This window comes from Ixodes scapularis, unplaced genomic scaffold (genome assembly GCF_016920785.2).
Source record: "Ixodes scapularis isolate PalLabHiFi unplaced genomic scaffold, ASM1692078v2 PGA_scaffold0__279_contigs__length_252992795, whole genome shotgun sequence".
Lineage (NCBI taxonomy): Eukaryota > Metazoa > Arthropoda > Arachnida > Ixodida > Ixodidae > Ixodes > Ixodes scapularis.
In genome coordinates, this window is record NW_024609835.1 from 77,196,235 (window position 1) to 77,215,289 (window position 19,055).

At 48.4% G+C, this 19,055-nt stretch overlaps 2 pseudogenes; both read right to left on the minus strand.

Moving 5' to 3' along the window:
• Positions 1-13,853, minus strand: part of LOC120849149 — a 127,262-nt pseudogene extending 113,409 nt beyond the window's left edge.
• Positions 13,854-14,025: 172 nt separating this feature from the next.
• On the minus strand, positions 14,026-14,683 carry LOC120849150 (annotated as a pseudogene).
• Positions 14,684-19,055: the final 4,372 nt, after the last annotated feature.

Below are 19,055 nucleotides of genomic sequence, written 5' to 3' on the forward strand. Positions count from 1 at the left end.
GTTTTTCACTTTACACGAGCTTACTGGCACTAGTGAAACTCAAGGATACTCGCACGTAACGCCACTGACCAAGAAACTCCTTTGTTGCGCTGTAATTTCGAGGACAAAACCGAGTGTTTTCATTCAATCTCTCCTTCGAAAAACCTGATGACGTAGCTGGGCGGTAGCAGTACCGCCCTGTGACGATATTTGTATACGGTTCATAGATTGGACCCGAGCATGGCGTGGACACTCGATTTGGGCTCGTGATAATCAACAGCTCGAGAAACATTCGGGGAGTGTCCTGTGTCCAATCGCTGCAATGACGACAACAGCCGAACCATAACATTGTCTGGAACTCAGCGCGTGTCCTGTGTCATGCCAACTCCAACGCATGGCTATGATCAACATTGGCGGCATATAATCGGCTCCAGATCACGGGGCCACTTGTTCTGGCTGCGAGTTGAGGGGGTGAACTCTGCTCGTTTTTCTTTATCTTTTTTCTGCGACTTCGATTGCGTGTGGTGAAAACGAACGGGTATTTCACAGATCATTAACGTCAGGGATTCGTCCTAGGCGGTATTCGAGTAAAATACAAATATCAGTGTATCGCCCCTTAAAGACTGTTGGCTTCACAGTAAAGGCTGTGGCCTGTGGTTAGGGAGCTTCAAACGTAAGCTTGGTGTGTGTGATGATAAGCCATTTTTTTTTTAAATTGACAACGAACACGTTTACTTTGTCTTTGATGTTCCGCGCCTTCCCAAGACACCCAAGAGCAATCTCCAAGCCAACAAACTTTGCATTGGAAATGAGGTCATTGAGTGGTCTTCTATTGTGAACTTTATTGTTCTATCCATGAGATGAGCTTGCAATTGGCTCCAAAACTTACTGAGAGACACATTTTTTCAAGAACCTTTTTGTAACATGGAAAAAAATTGTGCCCCACAGGTACTGAGTGCCTCACTCTTTCTTGTAATCATATCCGTTGTTTATGCCAAGGATCTTCCTGAAACAGTCATGGCTACAGCCTATTTCTGTGATAGGATGTGCATACTTTTTGGTTGTCTAAATAGCTAAAAAATTCAAGACGACAGGGCAGAAGTTGCGTCATGCCATTTTGAAGGAAGAATCTGAAAATACTTGATTTTCTCCACTAGTAACTCGGATGGATTTCAGCATGGCAGTTCCAAAGTAGGAGGCAGCCATAAGCCATCTTTGGGTGGCAAGTTGCTATAAAAAGTGTCCTCATGCTCTGGGATGAGCTTTCAAGCAGTCATGACTTTAAGTTCTTACTTGCACGACGCCTGCAGCAAGACACACTTGAGAACGTTTTTGGAGCTATATACGACAAATGCTGGGCTGCTACAGAAACCCAAATGTGCATCAGTTCACCTCAGGACTAAAACACCTCCGGATAAAGAAACTGTTCAAACTGTCGGACAATGAAAACGTAGAGGATGACAAGGCTGACCTCCTAAAGGAGTTGCAAATAGCTTCGCACCATAAAAGTTTAATTTCAGACATTGTGGAATCTCTTCCAATTGATAACTTCCCGCCACTAGAGGATACTTCTGAGCTGGCATCAGACATCAGGTCTAACATAATTGATGACTCGTCCACTTTTTAATTACGTTTGGGGCTATTTGATCAAGCTTTTGATTGAACAGACAACTTACAGCTGTGGCTGTTCACAGCTGCTAGGATGAGTCCAATAACTTGACCAGGCTTCACCAGTACTGTCTTGTTCCTAAAGCATACCACGCGCCTGGAAAATTCTTCGGGAACTTAGTAGTACCGTCACAAGCTGCCTTTCATTTCATTCAGCAACTAGAAAATCACTTTCTTCCCATAATAGAGAGTGTGACACATATTCGAGGAGTGTGTGCCGCCTTGTATAGCACACTTTGAGGTCTGGGTGGTTTTAGCCTTTGCCCAGAAGAGTACCACAAAGGGTTTTTAAAATTGTTTTGCAGAATACGCTTGTGTTGACATATTTGATTGCTTAACTGGAATTTGGACGAAGTTCGGTTGCACTCTTCAGTTGCTAGTGAGAACGAGACAGGTTTAACTGTTAATAGTGTATTAACAGAGGCGGTTGCCAAACCAAACACAAAAAGTGCTTATTAAGTGGGCAGTGCAGTTGCTCTCCAAATATTTGTTTCCCCTTTTTCCGGCGAATGTGTATCACGGCTCCCTAACAAAAATATTTCTCCACTTTCTACAAAATTTCTATTGAAACTAGTGTATAGAGGCTAAAAATATTTGAAAGAAAATGTATCCACTTTTGTATCCACTATCCATAGTTCTTCAGCCACTTTTTTTTTGAAGCCATATTTCTTTTCTGAACAATTTCGGGGAATGTTTAGAACGTTGAATCTTGTCAGATTTTGAATAGAGTTTTCATTGTTTGGGAATGGCTCGCCCGCAGTGAGTTTGAGGCTATGCAAATTGGTGTTTTTTTATATGTGCCGGAAATCGCGAATTTGTACTATCCGGTCTGTGCTTCGCACTGTTATTATACTCTTATGACTGGTAATGATAGCGATGTCTTATTTATTTTTGCACTTACTTCCCGTACCCGAGTCGGCGTGAAAGTGAATGTATCATACAGCATGTTGTCCGTGGAAAGGTTTTGTTAACTTGGTTCCGCTAAGAATCTGTTACGAAGTTTACGACATGCCGAAGTCCTTCATATTCATTTATTTTTGTGAGTATCGATCTCTTTCGTATAAAACATACAGAGCTTCTGAAGTAAATAATGTATACATGAATATGGTCCAATAAAATGTGTTCGAACCACTTACTGTTGTTGACCCCAAAATGCTCCACTAGCCAGGAGTCAATGCGGCGATTGTGTAACCTCAATGCTTTACAATAGAAAAAGAACAAGAAATATATATACTTCTGCTTTGTGAAGTAATTTGAAATATTGTATGACACATTTTGCACGGACTCTATCGTAAAAAATAAAGCAAAAGTGCGTCAGTATTAAAAAAAAAAAGAAAAACAGCGGCTTCGAAAGTCAAGGAGCTCCCGAGAGCGGAGCGAAGCGGGGAGGAAAGAGAGAGAGAGAAGGGTACCGGAAAACCAGAGCAGAAACGCCCAAACCGAAACCGAAACTAACTTGACCGGAAACGGAATCAGATTATACTTCATACCGCCTGCTAGGAGCGCGAGCTGTCACTGGTCTATCTGGGCCGCTGGGGCCTATGGCAGTGTCCGCTCTTTACCTTGTGTATATTACTCTATGGGTGCACCGTACAGACCATTCCATTTAGCGCTTTGTGGGCGGCACCATTTTGTTCGACAGCAGCGCCCTCTCCATACATCCGGAAAATTCAGCGGGCTCGGTGGGGTAAAACGAAAGAGGGCACGCGCCCGACCCCTCTAGCAGACGACAAAACGGGAGGTTGCCATTCTCCATCTTTGGGCTGTATCGGCGGGTTGTACGGAACATCGAACTCTCGCTCGTGGCTGCCGTTGTGAAGTGGTTCGCGTTCTTAGAATAGTTATGGCTACTCCGAAATCAGCCTGGAGCTCTCTGTTGTTCTACTTCGGTAAATGATCAACTGACTTATCTCTTTTCCGTTACTTAAATAGCAGTTGAGTCAGCCGGCAGTACTACCCTACACTACTGCGTGTATTGCGGCAGGAGATCACGTTTTTATTTATTATTTCAGACATCCACTCATGGTCGCTAAAGGCCTACACCAATACGAACTTTGTATAGTAAGAAAGGTACAACCACCGGATTCACTTTTCGCCGGAGAGACCGGCCAGTCTGACACAGTTTTCCCTATTTCTTTTCTTTATCTGCACGCAGATAACAGCGCAATTGGGCTCTGTTAGTCTTTTTTATCTAGCTTAGTAATACACGATAACTGGCATACCAAAATCTGCACATCTGCGCTTGAAATTCCCAAAATGACGTGATTTTAAACAGAGTTTGTACGCCAGCCGGATGCTAGGTACTGCCCACTCGGCGGAGCAGACGACATTAGGGCGAGAAGGGGAGGGCATTTTTTTCTCTTTTTACCCTCTCTGCTATGACCCTAATGGAACGGTCTATACGCCGTGCTATATCGGCGGACACTTCAGCAAGAGAAAAGTACGCCCCTATAAACTATTTACACCTTGTCGCTGTAAAATGCTGGTGGCCACCGTCGAGGCAAAGCCGGCTAGCTTTCTTTGCCTCACCTTACCATAGGAAAACCGTAAGGGCTGCGACTGTGACCCGATAACTTTCAAAATTGTCACCCACCACGAGTGCTTGTGCATAGCCGAGCCGGCGTCAAACGCGAAGAGTCCGCGCTTGTAGCCGTCCATGCTAAAGTGAAACGAAGTAAACCTGTTTTCCGCTTTCCACCGGCTACGCCAGCCGGTATCTGAATAATATGAAAAGAGGCGATATTAAACGTGCTTTTTAGAATACAAAAATATTGTGTATAAATACCTGTATCGTCCAGGACAGGGTCCCACTTGTCCTCTGTTGGCGAGAACACAAGTTACTAGTTAGGAACTCTTTCAGCAATGGACTCTAATTCGTTATTAGCCAGTGAGCTACATAATTACCCAGTCGGTTATGCTGAAGAGGACTGTGCCCGAAGTAACGGCACCAGCCAAGTTAGCTCAGTAGGGGTGGTCGTGCTTGTCGTGCCGCCAGATCAGCGGGCCGTGCGAACCCATCCATTCACATGTTTCCTCATGGTTACACCGCCCGCGTCAAATTCCTTTGGTATCTTTCGACGTGAGCATCCTGAAGAACTAACTCACTGTCCGCGGCTTCAGCGCATTCTCTAACATAGGCTTACATCACCATGATAAGAAAACAAATGTCACCCGCAGATGCTTCCGATTAGATTCGTACTTCGTATGTTCGAAATTCATCGTCCTTGCACGCTGGCTGCGCCCGCGGAGAACGCTGGGCGGCCTCTACTGCCGCCATCTAGCGGAGAGCAGAGTGTTTTTTCCCGCTATTCATAGCCGGCCCGTTTTTGCCGGCCCTGCACAAACGGGCCGCCAAAAATTAGATGGCCGCCTACGGAGCCACCTATATAGCCATTCGCACCATCAAAGAGGGGAAGGGCCAACTGCAGCCGTGACGTTGTACACGGCTATTATGACGGGGCCGGATCAGTTCGCGGCTAAGTCCCGAAAACTTTGAACGTCACGGCTATGGCCGTGACGTTTGACGGCCCCAGATTAAGAGTGTATGAAGTCCCACGTCAACTATGTTGCTCGATCTTGCTTGATCTGTTGGTTTCCCTGTGTTTAGGCTGAATACAGATGTTAGTTCTTGTAAAAGCGGCCCCGCTGCTCTGTAAATTGTGCAACCGTCGTGAATGCAACCATGGTTTGAATACCGAGAATATACCTACAGAGGTAAGAATTGTTGAGCCATTTGGCTGGAGGCAATAGGGCGTTCGGCTCGCATCAAGTTTGTTCAGGTTTGTTCCCGTCCTTTCGCTTCGGAAGTAAAGTAGGTCTCAAGTTTTGCAGCGCATCTGTCCTGCCAAAGCGAATATTTTTAGGTCGCGTTTTTATTGTGCGTCATGACGCTCATCCACTTTTTTCGCGGATGTCAGGCAAAAAAATAAGACAAAAAAATTTGAAATAACTCTATATTTATTTTGATGATTTTTTAGTCCCCACGGGCGCTTTTACCGCACATCGACAGACGCAGACAGACGCTTGCTTTGAACAGTGTCTCTCGGTCGATGAAACGCTGGAACGACGCTTTCGTTGCAGGGGTTTTTAGACGGGCGCGGAATTGCAGATGAACAAAAGCGAAAACGAACTTCGACGCGCAGCTTCCATGTCAATGTCTTACTGGCCATGTAGACGACGATAGACGATGGTGTATTAGCAGACGATGCCGGAGGCTACCGCAGGTCTGCTCGCACGTTTAGCAGGCGGTGTCAAACGCCGGCTTAGATGTACCAGATCTCGCGAAAGGAAGCCCCCTTGGGCCGTGTTCCACAATTTACTCGATCTTATTCTAGAGTAAGGGTTTTGTACTTAGGCGTTCCACAACCCAGCTGCGTCCAGCGTTTTTCAATCTGTGTTGTGACGTGACACGACCCACCGGAGTGACTTGGATTCGTTTGGGTAAGATTTGGAACACAGCCTAGAGTTGTTTGCAGGTTCAGCCGAGCGACCAAGCCAATCCAGTGGTAATGGGTGGGGACACTGATCTGGTAAGTGGGGCCTAGAGAGGCATCTATGATCTTAGAACATTTCTTTTTTTTAAATTTCAGTGAATACTTTATTTTATGCCTTTGTCGACATTTCTTACCAAAGTGTATACGGGTCGTGTTTTGCTTTCGCGCTGCCGAGAACCCTCGACACAACAAATATAATCATGAATACATTCACTAACGGCAAAAAAAAAAAAAAGAAACAACAACAAAAAAAAAAACTGTTTTCTAGTTGTGTTTCAATTATACGGATTCTGTAGAACAGAGGCACTGCGGGCTGATAGTGACTGGTCGCAACGCCTTCAACACAGACGAAATGTTAAGATAAAAAAGTTTTTTAATATTTATTTTTTTGGAAGGGCAAGGGGGGGGGGGGGGGGGGCGGGGTGGTGGCTTGTGACGGCGTCAACGGCCCCGGGGGCGTTGGTCACGATTCACAAGTAGCTTGTGCACTAAATTCGCTTGAACTTGAATACAAAACTTTACCATCGTTTTGCCGTAGGCTGGTCATTATTTTCTTTGAATGTAAACTCGACGGTGACCACCAAGCGGATGTGACTAAGTCAATGCGAACCGTTATTCGAATTTTGATTAAGTTCCAAACGACGGTGCGTAGCTGCTTTACAATAGCTTCTCAGTTTTGGAAAATTTTCATATCTTTTACCCTGCAAATTTAGCTACTCTCGACATAAACCAAAAATGTCGGTTCAACCACATGAACAATTTAAGCTGAAAAAAAAAAATGTTTATAGGAATTGTTTTTTTAAACGTGATATCAATTTCTGTCTTGTGACTTCGGCCTGACATTAAGATTTAGCTGGGAAGTTCGCGTTGTAAGTTAGAAATTTAATCAGTGCAGTGTAACTGTTAGCCCTAGTGACACGATCTAACGTTGTTACAATGCATGCTTAAAAATGCGTACCCCGGCGTGTAATCCTCATAGCCCAGAACGCTCGTGTTCATCGTTTTGAAAAGGCACTGAACAGAGGCTGTTTACTGAACGGGAATCAGGTTGGAGAGAACTTTTTTCCTTGTGGGGCAGTGAAGCAGTCTATGCGGAGAGCAAGTTGTCTGCTAGTTGTGGAGGAGTTGAGGTGACGTCAGAACGATGCCGAGTTCTGATTGGCTTCGATTGAAAATATAGTGGGTAGACCTCAATGCTAGATGCCTCGAGGCCTACCCACTATTTTTTTCTTTCAATCGGCCAATCAGAGCTCGGCGTTCTGACATCATCGCAACCCCCGTGCAAGAAGCATACGAACTTGGCCTCCATTGGCGCCGAGCGCACGTTCCTCTTGAGCTCCGATCAAGGTCATGCGCACACGGACTTCACTTCTTAAAAAAAATTGAGCTGAAGTTGAATGGTGGTTATTTCATGTTAGGTGTCGGCGAAAGCGCCAACAGGCATGTCAGATGGGCTTGGCTTTCAAATCAGGGACTCAAACCGAAACATATAACGTTTCGGTTACATTTACGGTTACCGTTTCCTATTAATATCGGTTTCGTTTCGTGTTTTTACAGTTTTAATTTTCACTATTTCGGTTACCAGTCACATGTTCCTAAAAACTGTTTTTTTTTGTTCCGGCTGCTCCAATAATTTGTTTTATTGAAATGCTAGACAGCCGTTTTATACTAAACGGTTTAAAATAGTCCCACATGTTTAATAACGGGACATTCACAATAAAATGAATTCAAAAGATGTCTTAGTACTTCAAACTGGTCAAACGTTGCACACGTTTCTAGCTCTAACACTTGTTCACTACATCTATTTACATTATAGAGTTTGATATCTAAGCATACATGTTACCCTCTCTACTCGGGGATCATCGCACCCTATATAAGACAAATTCAAATAAACATCGCTACTTTGTTGTTCGGCAACGTTTGTAAACCCTCAGAAATTTACCACTGGGTGCTGGAAGAACCATTCGCATTTTTTCCTCGCTATAGTTTGTTGTAACCTCAAATATGCAGAAGAGGCTTCGCCCAATCTAAAGAAAGGAGCAGAACTATAGCTCTCCTCTAGTAAAATACTGCTAAGTAGAGTAAAATGATCAATTTGAGAGCTGGGCTAGTTGTTGAATGTAAAACACAATGTAAATGCAACAGCGAAAAACAAGGAGGACTATGTAAAGGAACGAACAACTAAGAAATCTTTGTTGTTCGTTTATTCTTTTTTCTATAGAAAAACGAGGTCATAGGTTGGTGGTGGTGTTTAGAGCCACAAGCCGACAATTACTAAAAGGATTAACGACATTCATATTGCAAAAGATTTGCTCTACAAAAAGGGGATGCAAGCCATTCGTGAAGCCTTTATTTTAGCACTATGACTGAGGACGCACACCGCGCAACATAGTGCGTGGGGATCGTGGCAACAAGGGGGCCGGACAGGTGCCCGCGGGGGCCAAGTGAGTAGAAGAAGAGGACGGCACGGGGCAGAGCTCGGGCAGCGAGCTCGCAGACGGTCGTCGTCGACGGAACGGAAAAGGACAAGGCGCTGCTGCAAGATCGTTCAACTCTGAGACAGTAGATTCTTCGTACCTTGCGTTGTGTGATCTCCTTCGGGGCGGTTCAGGCGGGGCCCTATCGGGGGTGGCTGAAGTGTACACCTATATTATCTGGCACTTGGGTGGGGGGGTGGGGCCCGATTAGCTGGTCCTCGCTTTCGGTCTTTTCTAGGAGGTCACACTCGACGCGTTCCTCGACCATTTAGGGGGAATGGCACGCCTTCTTCGCTGAACACTCGTTATCGTGAGAGTCAACTTTGCCCGTTGGTCCTATGTCAAGCGTGGCCGCGAATAGAGACGCTTCATCCAAGAGCGAGGTTCAGCGAGGGTTAGATGCCGCGAGACGTGTTCTAGTGAGCTCAATAATAGGCTCCCGCATGATGTTGAAGATTGGGACTCCAGCTCCGGTGGAGGACTTGAGACACGTTGGTGAGCTCATGCGCGCCATGACGATTAAGTTCGAGAGACTTTCGCGAGTGTTGGTAATGCTGGGTCTACGTTTGTGCTCCGATTGCGGTTGAATGTACAGAAATCAACATTATCTGGAGACACCGATGGAAAATCGGTCCGCGATTTTCTGCAGGACCAGGACCAGCTGAGGACACGTTGGAGCCCGGCTGCGCGTGGACAGGACAGATCGTAGCCTCCAACGTTGGGTATCGTATCAGTTTTAGGACGCTGCGCGAGAGATCAGGGTATCGCGACTTGGGATGAAGTGGTGAGCGAAGAAGAGCTTGTTGAGCCCCGGGGAGCACATGGGTTTTCGCCAGCGGGTGTCGGAAAGATTACCGGAATGGAAGTTGACACAGGGAGAGCTGGCGGACGGGTTTGCCAACGGGTGTTGGAGGAATTGCGGGAATAGCAGTTGATGCCGGTACCGCTGGCGGACAGTTTTTCGATGAGGGACACCGGGAAGAGGGGACCTCCCCGCCTCGCCGCGTTTGCCAGCGGATGTAAAAAAGGTTGTGAGTTTTCAGATTGAACCGGGAGCGCTGGCGGGCGAGTTAATGGACACTGGGATTCGTATCTGCGGGGCAAGGGCGGTTTGTTGCTTCTCGTCATCCGAACGATCGACGAAGGGCAGAAAGACAACCATGTTTTCAAGGTTGTGATTCCCAGGAGGCTACGGAAGAGGCCTATCGGATGCTTTCACGACTCCGCTCCAACTGGACATAGAAGTGACAGCAAGACTTTGTATAAGTTATCTCGCGCCGCGACCGGCCCGGAGATGAGGGGGAACGTGTTCCGGTACTGAGTATTCCGGTACTCTCGTAGATGCCCCGCTTTCAAGAAAGCAATGCCAGAGCTGTAAAGACTCCGGATTTAGTGCAGCTGTTGGTGAGTCAATACCCGCGGGACGTGGTCGCCCGCAACATCATTGGCACCGCCTCAAGAAGTCGATTCCGCAAGGATCAAACAGGCGGCACGTGGCGGTATCAGTCATCGTCGCCTGGCATTTAATTTCGGGTACGGGGTCTTACGGAGAGACCGCCCACTGAGCAGCGCGGCTTGCGGGTTGGCTGCCTCACTGGCTCCGAAAAGGGGGTGTGCCCTGCAACGTAACGACGCAAGTGTCGCTTCTTAGCTACGAACTCACTCGGCTAAGTATAAACGAGCAGTCTGAACGCGTTTACGTAGCCGATTGGAAGGGCTATTTCCTTCACGACCAGTAGAAGGGGGCGTTCCGCTCCAGCGACCTCTTGCACGCGACCCCAAGCGCGGACTACAGACACGGTGGTCAGCCGGTTGGTGAGGATGTTGACAACAGCTCGGGCCTTCGCAAGAAAGAACGGCACAGAGTGCAGTGATTCTGCACGTCTTTAGCAGTGTTATATAACAGAGAATGCCCGCCTGGAACGACCGCTGGGGAGGAGCTCGACGTGGCGCCGCTCATGGGCGACCCCACAGGGGGAGCCCACCTGGGCAGAGCGTGGATGCCACGGCCTCCCCAGTCAGCCAAGGCGCCCATCCTGGATTCCGGTGGTCCGACGAGCAGGGCATCCAACCCTGGAGGCGGCAACCCCAAAGGAGGCACAGTAGTGGAGCCGGTCGGTATCGACAGAGCCCACTACCAAGCCCGGCGGGAGCTGGTCCAACTACCCCAGCCGTTGCGAACCTTTTGCGGAACTCGTCAACCCTGTTCGTGGCGAGGGGACAAGCTTGGAGCAGTCCCCCCTGCCTCGCGATGGTGGTGAGGACGGCGTCCGAGGACCAGGGAGCAGTCCACCTGATTTCTCGACGACGGAAACAGCAACCGAGGCCAGAGGCAGGGCGACCCGGCGACATCATCCTGCCGCGCTTCCGAGGGCGTACGCTACCAATTCTGATGCGCCACCTGAGTCTGAGAACAGCGGCTGGCTGTGCTTCGTCCCCCCGTACACCCGGAGGCACACGAGGCCGAATGCGTGCACCAGGGGCGGCTGAAGAAGCTGTCTCCTCGTTCCAATATAGAGATGGCAGCTCAGATTCTCCAACGAGACAGGTTTGATCTGCTCGCCCCCCATGCCCAAGGCCTTATTCATTCTCCTGGGGGCCACGCCGCCACCACCAACGCCGTCTAAGGTCCGCAGCCGTCACCGTTCACTCCCGTCGGCGTCAGCCTGCGGCCTGCCCCACGCCCGTCGCTTCTCCAGTGGCCGTGAAGAACGCGCCCAGGTCTGAGCCCGGCGACCTCCTCTTTGATGGCGCAGTAGAATCCCATCTCCGTCTTCAAGCCCCACGCAGTCCCGCGTTTGAAGGTGGGGGGGGGGGGGGGGAGTGGGGGAATCGTGGCCACGAGGGGGCCGGACATGGGCCCGCGGGGGCCAAGTGAGAAGAAGAAAAGGACGGCACGGGACAGAGCTCGGGCAGTGAGCGCGCGGTTGGTTGACGACGGAACGGAAAAGGACAAGGCACTGCATCGAGATCGTCCAACTGTGAGGCAGCCGATCCTTCCCACCTTGCCATTGTGTGATCTCCTTCTCGGCGGTCGAGGCGGGGCCTGATCGGGTGATAGCTAAGGTGGAAGCCCACAAGCGCCCCAACGCGTCTTTCCCTTCTGTTCACACCTGGAGTGCGGAATAACGCAACATATAGTCGACTAGTGCCCAGTCTGCAGGTTCACACCTGGAGACTGGAATAACGGTACCTAGACTCTAGATACGTACGGAATACATGTAGCACTTGTAGGAGTTTGGAAGATTTAGAAATAAAGACTTTTCATTATAAGCTCGACCACTGATTCCAACTAAGTATTCTTGATACTGAAGTTAGATTGAACGGAAATCTATTGCCAGATTCACCACTCGCTGTTAGTAACTTTGTGAAATGGCCACGACATTTCAAGGTCCCTTATCGAGGTCATTCTTGAGAAAAACCAACTTTCGGTTAATATGGGTTAATATTGGTTCCCGGCAAATAATTTACGGTTGCCGTCGGTTTTCATAAATTTCAAATAACGGTTTTGTTTCGGTTACGGTTACTGAACAAATTTCGTTCCTAACGATTGTCGGTTACGGTTACACTTTGAGTCCCGGTTTCAAAGCGTCTTTTGCCAAGTCAGAGCGGTGGCGCCATCTAGATTCGTGAATATCTTGAATCGGTTATATAGACCAAGTTCCTGTCCTGTGTTCTCTGACGACGAGAGAACACACTGGCACGCACGTGACATCTACATGGTGACCCTGGAACTGCATTTCACTGGAGCCAAAGTTTTAATATAATACACGTATTACCTTTGAGAAAATGTTCGTTTATAACGCTGTAAAAAAGTTTTAAAGCAAAAAGAAACAAAATAAAATTAAAGGATTGGTGTGCAAAAAAATACGAAAATGTAAAGTGTTGCACGGCTACTCGATGTCAACAGTGTGTTCTGTCGTCGCAAGAGATCCCAAGAGGTTTTAAAGCACTCAGCATTAAGCAGTCGCAAGTGCGTAAACCAGCTAGGCCATGAAACCTAAAACGACTCGGTCATGCAACATAAACCTAAAACTAAAACGTCTAGGGTAGGAAACCTAAAACGTCTTGAGTCACGAAGCCTTCACAGCACCAGTTTTGGAACGACGCACTGTTAAAAAGCAAAGGTTCCGAAACCATTCTTTCATCTTTCGAAACTTCAGTTTCGAGCACACATCCTCCGCGTGGTTGTGCTCTGCCTGACATTGTTAGCGCGAACACGACATCGGTGCATTTTCCTCCTCAAACGGGTTATTGATGACCTCTTCATTTTAACACGTAAGCTAATACCCCGAATGAGCACTTTTAGTAGTGCGAAACGACAGCCTTTGAGTTCTTAGCCAAAGGGAAACAACCAACTGTTCGTACTATGTCGCGCAGCGTAAAGGTGCGTTCGCACTGGCGTTCAAAACACAACCACGAAGCGGATTCGCTCTTTTTTTTACCATCAAATGCACACAAAACTTGTACTGAATCTTAAAGCAACCACGTTCGGAAACCGGTTTGCAAACGCGTTACAACAGCCAGAGTGAATGCGGCGTAAATAACCAGATGGAAAGCAGAAACTATAACGCGTTGTTACGATCACTACCCATTCCGTTTCACTTTAGACCCAATCACATACCGACGATGGCGTCAGTTAGGCAACGCCGAAATCGCATCGTCATGGTGCTCACTGTCTTCGGCTAAGTCATTCACGCGTCGCGTCGGAATGGACCTTTTCTGAGAAGCGTTCTGCGCACGCGCGAGCGCCCGATGCCAAGCGGCGGAAATCTGCACGAAAAATCGAGGAAATTCGGAAGGAGGCTGTGGACCAGCGTGTATTGTTGTTCACGTTTTGTTTTTATTGATGCCCTCACCACCTTGATCTCAGATCATTTGTGGGAGGAGATGAGCGATGGGGATGATGTGGGATGAAAATATGTTAAAATAGATGGCGAATGCCTGCCTCCCGAATGAATTTCAGGAGGGACTGAAGCACTGCCTCTGTGTCTGCTTGTGCGCCTTCGGGACTCGTCCATTCTTAGAAGTTTGTAGGACGAAGCTGATGTGGTAGTCCGCGGAGGACACTTCGGCGAATACGCTCTGTCGCTGTGCATCCCCAGACAAGGTGCTCCAGCGTAGCTTTCTGTCCGGACTTACACCGGTCGCACTCCTCTGCGACAACGGGTGGCGGGTTGTCTGGGTGTCCTCGTCGTCTTGTGAGGCCAAACTTATACCGAAAAGCCGGAGTCATGGCGGTGCGCGTTCTAATACGCCACAGGATTACCCTATCGGCCCGACTGAAGCGTGTCGGTAGGGTTCCGTGAGGGTCTGGTGGTATTTGGGCAGTGAGGGTTTCCCTTCGATGCTTCTTTTTCAGGGACAAAAATGCGTCTGGGTTTAAGGGTAGGACATTATTTTCTCCTTCACGACTGACACCCTGTTGGTCCTGATTTCGAAGCACCGGCGCAGATTCTAGCGCTGCTTTGGCCGCGTTGTAGGCCTCTTCGTTTCCGTGGATGCCTGAATGACCCGGCACCCACCCAACCTGAAGTGTTCGCCCATCGAGGGCGAGGAGCTGAGCGAGTGTCCTCAGCTGGTGGACCGCCGTGTTGTATGAGCTGACGTCCTGGCACTCAGCGTAGGCGTCCCTGGAATCGGTGAAGACGCATATAAAATCGAACGGATCTGTGTATGCATTCTGTTGACACACGGCCTCACGTGCACCCTCAAGGATTGCCTGTAGTTCCGCTTCCTTCGTACTCCGTTCTTCATTGATTCGGCGGATTGATGTGGTCATGGTATTTAATATTTGTATTCCAATGCTCGCTTGGTCGTCTTTGCCAATTGCTGCGTCCGTGTAGATGAACGAGTTAGTTGTGTCGACTATACAGTCTTTGACAAAGACTTCATGTTCCCTCGCCCAATGTTGTCGCCGCGCTTCGTAATCCTTGCCCATGTTGTTTCTTCTAGGCTGAGAAGCGGAATCTGAGGGGGGCTGTCCGTGTCGTAGCCGACGTGGCGGAGGATAGCCCTTCCCGGTTCCGTGGATCTAAGACGATCGAGTTGGGCCGTTTTCAGCATTTCCGATCGTTCTCTAAGGGTGTTAAGTCTGGAGTGAATATGTAAGTCTTCAATTTTTGTGAATTTCGGAAGCCCAGTGACCACGCGCATTGCTTCTCGGTTAAGTCGCTCTAGCCGGAGTTCTTAAGTCTGCGTAAGTCGGTTGTAGTTATAGGCGTATAGCACCTTTGAGGCAAGGAGTGCCAGGGTTAGGGCACGCGTCACTCCCTCCGTGGCTCCCCACCTCTTGGTGGCTACCCGGCGAATGAGGTGGAGTGTGTTTTTCCAGGTTTGGACAGTCCTTTTCATCCAAGTCGACGCCTTTCCGTTTTCATCAATGAACAAGCCCAGAGTACGAATGTTCTTGACCCTCTGGATTTCCTCACCCTTCATCGTCAGTCGGATGTTGTGGGTCTCTGACTGAGCCCGGATCCGCCAGTTCCCTACGACGATATATTGTGTTTTTTCGGTCGGAAGGAGGTTGGAAATTTGGAAGGAGGCTGTGGACCAGCGTGTAGAACACATAATTTCAGCATATTTATAATTGTGTGACACAAAAAAAGGAAATGGACGGAAAGAAGAATACGACGTTTGGGTGGACGCCACGGATGCCTCTCTTTAATGTCGCGTTGGACACGCGCCGCAGCTCAGAGAGCGAAGAAAGTGGTAGTGTAGCTCCCATTATCAATTGGTAGCGCAGGTAGGTCACTTCCTCGATTTTTAGTTCGTGCAGCCACCTCCTGGTGCCGTGGGTATTTGGAAAAGGTTCATTGGAGAGAGACTAAAGCGCCTCATAGCAGTTTAGAAAAAAAAAAAAATTAAATCGTCTTATTTTCGTCTTTAGGATGACGGATATTTAGATTATTTTTCAATTTTGTGCACGGAGGTTGGATAAAATAATTTTCAAACTATACCGCCGAACCCCCACCTTCCGTAGCGCGACGTCATATTATGAGTTTTTCGGAACCTCTTCTTTCGCGCATCTCCAGCGCCTATCAAAGCTAAGCACGCGCACACTTGCAATTAAAAGAAATAAAAAAATAAAAAAATAAAAAATAAAATAGAGGGCGTTTAAGCGTTTTTAATGAGTGGTGAATGCGAAAGCAGGAATGCCGTCTTTCCGCTGCCTTAGTTCGTCTGCGGTGAACTGGCGTGGACGGCCACGTTTCCCCACTGCCGAAGTTGCGGCCACGGATGACATATATGCCTCAGGCGCCGCGATGATCCTCGGCGCCGAGAGGTGCAGAAGCAACCGCAGCCACTGGCGACGACTGACACGAAAGCGACGGCCGAGCGCGCTCCTTCCTGGTGTGCGGGCCGGAGCGCCAGCAAGAGGGCTTCTCTGCGGGGTGGCTTTCCTCGGAACTATGCACGTCCTCCTAGCTAATGGCTAGCTAGAGAGCCGTGTCGCTGTTGGACCTACTTTTATGTTTCTCGCGGTTACAGTGGTTACAGCGGTTACAGACGCCGCTGGCTCCGCTCCATAAAACACTTAATCCTTTTGAATAAAAAACAAGAAAAAAAAAAAAACAAGAAAAGCCAGAAAAAGACAGTGCTACTGGGTAATGCGGATGCTTAAGCGAGTTGGTAGTGAAACTTGGAGAACGTAATAGCGCTTCACGACAGGGACGAAGAGTAGGAACGAGACAACACAGTACGCTAACTTCAACTGGTTTAATCATCAGACAATCAAGGGTATAAATACTCTGCATCATCGCGCCATTCAACCAATCCCATGCCACACCACTGATCGCAAGAACTGTATCTTTTTTTCGCCCAAATCGGTCGACGCCACGCTGACACATCGATCGCCGTAGTTTTTTTTTATCAGGTCTGCCTCTATAATTTCTCTTACCGTCTTATCTCTATGTTTTCTGATAACAGTGCACAAATTAAATTCAGGTTTGCACCCACAGTCATGGCAGTGCATCGACAAATGACCGTCACGCTGTCCGCTCACTTTTTGGTTGTGTTCGCGCAATCTGTCATTTAGACATATTCTCGTCTGTCCCACGTACTTTTTACCGCATGTCAGCGGGATCTCATACACGACGCGACGCCTTCTGCGCATTGTACAAACGGGCTGCGATGCTTCTTCACGCAGCCAACCGGTGGTTTGCGGTAAGGGTCCGTCATTTTGCACAACTTGGCAAGTTTTTCCGGTGCAGAAAAAGCTCCCGAGCATTTACGCGGTTTGCTATCTTTTGAGATTGTGTGCGGTTTTGTGCATGTAAAGCACAACCGCCACTCTTTGTTTCTTTTGGGCCACATCCTGGCCTGGACTCGCTACTACTCGTAGCTTCTTTTAAACCTTTTCTTCAACCGACACCAGGGCCCGTTTTCTCGAACGCGAACCGTGGGTTAAAGTTAACTATTGCCCTAGAAGGGGGAATTCTAGGTCACGTGACTACGAGAGCAGGGGCGCCGAGTTAGGAGCAGTACCTAGAAGCAAAATGGCCGCGACGTCGCCTAATGAGGGCTAATAGTTCTGCTTGGTTCTGCTGAACACTCATTTCAAAATCGGCTGTTATGTTAATCACGCACCATCAACCTATTAGCACGTCAAGCAAAGCGGCAGTTCAGAGGAACAACTAAACTAACCGACGGCAGCATTCCGCGAACGCATCACTCTTCAGCAGTTCGGGATCCAAGACATATAACGGTACATAAGCCTTGCAAGTGTTTTTATGGTGAGTAAAAAAATGTTTTGCGAACGAGTGTTTGTATATATTTATACTGACACGTTTAATTTGTTACACTATGCACGCCGACTCGTGAGCAGCGATTACTTTGCGGAGAAAGGGGGTTATCCTTGATAAAGTCTTCGTTCCGGGTGAACAGCTGGGACATTGTACTGTTTTTTTGTTCGCAGTGCGCCGACAGTATGCCGAAAGCATCGAGGTTTCTACATATCCCCAGTGGCCAGCAATTCAACAGTGACGAGAAGCTTAGCTTCTCGTCACCGGTGGATCGGTTGGGCAAACGGAAGAGAAGGCAAACAGTTGAGATCAGCAGGAATCGCAGAAACGTGCGTCCCAAGAACACTGTAGTAGGGGGGGGATCGGTGGCCGAGTGGTCTAGCGCACACCAGCTCGGAGCACGTGGAGCGAAAGCTCGCGCTGCAGAACCCAGGATCCTCGGCTCGAGCCCCACCCCTGCCCGTTTCGATCTGGATGAGCATCGTACCGGCGTGCGGTCGTGTATCACTACTGCGTGGTGCACGTTAAAGACCCCAGGCTAGCGGCTGTACCGCACTGGCAAAATTTCTCATCTACAGCTGGGAGACTCGTCGCCCCTGTGAGGCAGACCAAGTTCTAGGCTGTATAAACACACACACAACCCAATTTTAAGAACACTGTAGTCACAAGGAACAAAAACGAGACTACAGCGCCGGTGTTGCCAGACTGGAAGGCACAAGGGAACGTTATGCGTTGTTTATGGCGAAACATATTGAAGAAAATGTTTCTTACATTTTCGAATATTCGTCGACAAACTCTAGCATAGTAGCTGAAATTTATTCGTACCATCTGAAGCAAATAAATTGGTCTTCAAGTACAACATTACTATATTTTGACTTAAAATAGCATACTAGATCCATAACAAACACCGGGAAAAGAGGATAAACAAAATGACTGGCTTGTTTCACCGATAGATGGCGCATCTTACTGCGCAATCATAGAGTGCCTTCATACACACGCGCGCTTTTGCTTGAGTGGTGCCATCTCAGCCATTTTTCCGCCCACTCGTTTCTTTATGCGTTTTGAAGCGCGCGCAATCCGGTGTCACTCAGCTCGAGCGCGTAGCTTTGGCTAATGCATAGACGCCATTTTACCGCCCAAGTCACGCACCGAGTGCGCGGGAGCGTCACGCGCTGGCATATTCAGGGCAACAATGGATGTCTTCACCCTGAGACAGACAGACATGTAGGCACCCTACGCAATCAAAAATAATTATTGTTGTTCTATATCCAATTGTTTATTACAGTACCTAGATACTTTTCCCTTCCTAGGCACCGTGGTTTACCAAAATGGGTTTACCATCGCTCCGAGAAAACCGGCCCAGAAGCGTCCCCGGAAAACCGGCAGCCACCAAGCGTTGTGTCGGTTGCAGAAAAGGTTCCAAAGAAGCTACGAGTAGTAGTGAGTCGAGACCAGGATGTGGCCCAAAAGAAACAAAGAGTGGCGGTTGTGCCTTACATGCACAAAACCGCACACAATTTCAAAAAGATAGCAAACCGCGTAAATGCTCGGGTGGTTTTTTCTGCACCTGAAAAACTTGCCAAGTTGTGCAAAATGACGGACCCTTACCGCAAACCACCGGTTGGCTGCGTGAAGAAGCATCGCAGCCCGTTTGTACAATGCGCAGAAGGCGTCGCGTCGTGTATGAGATCCCG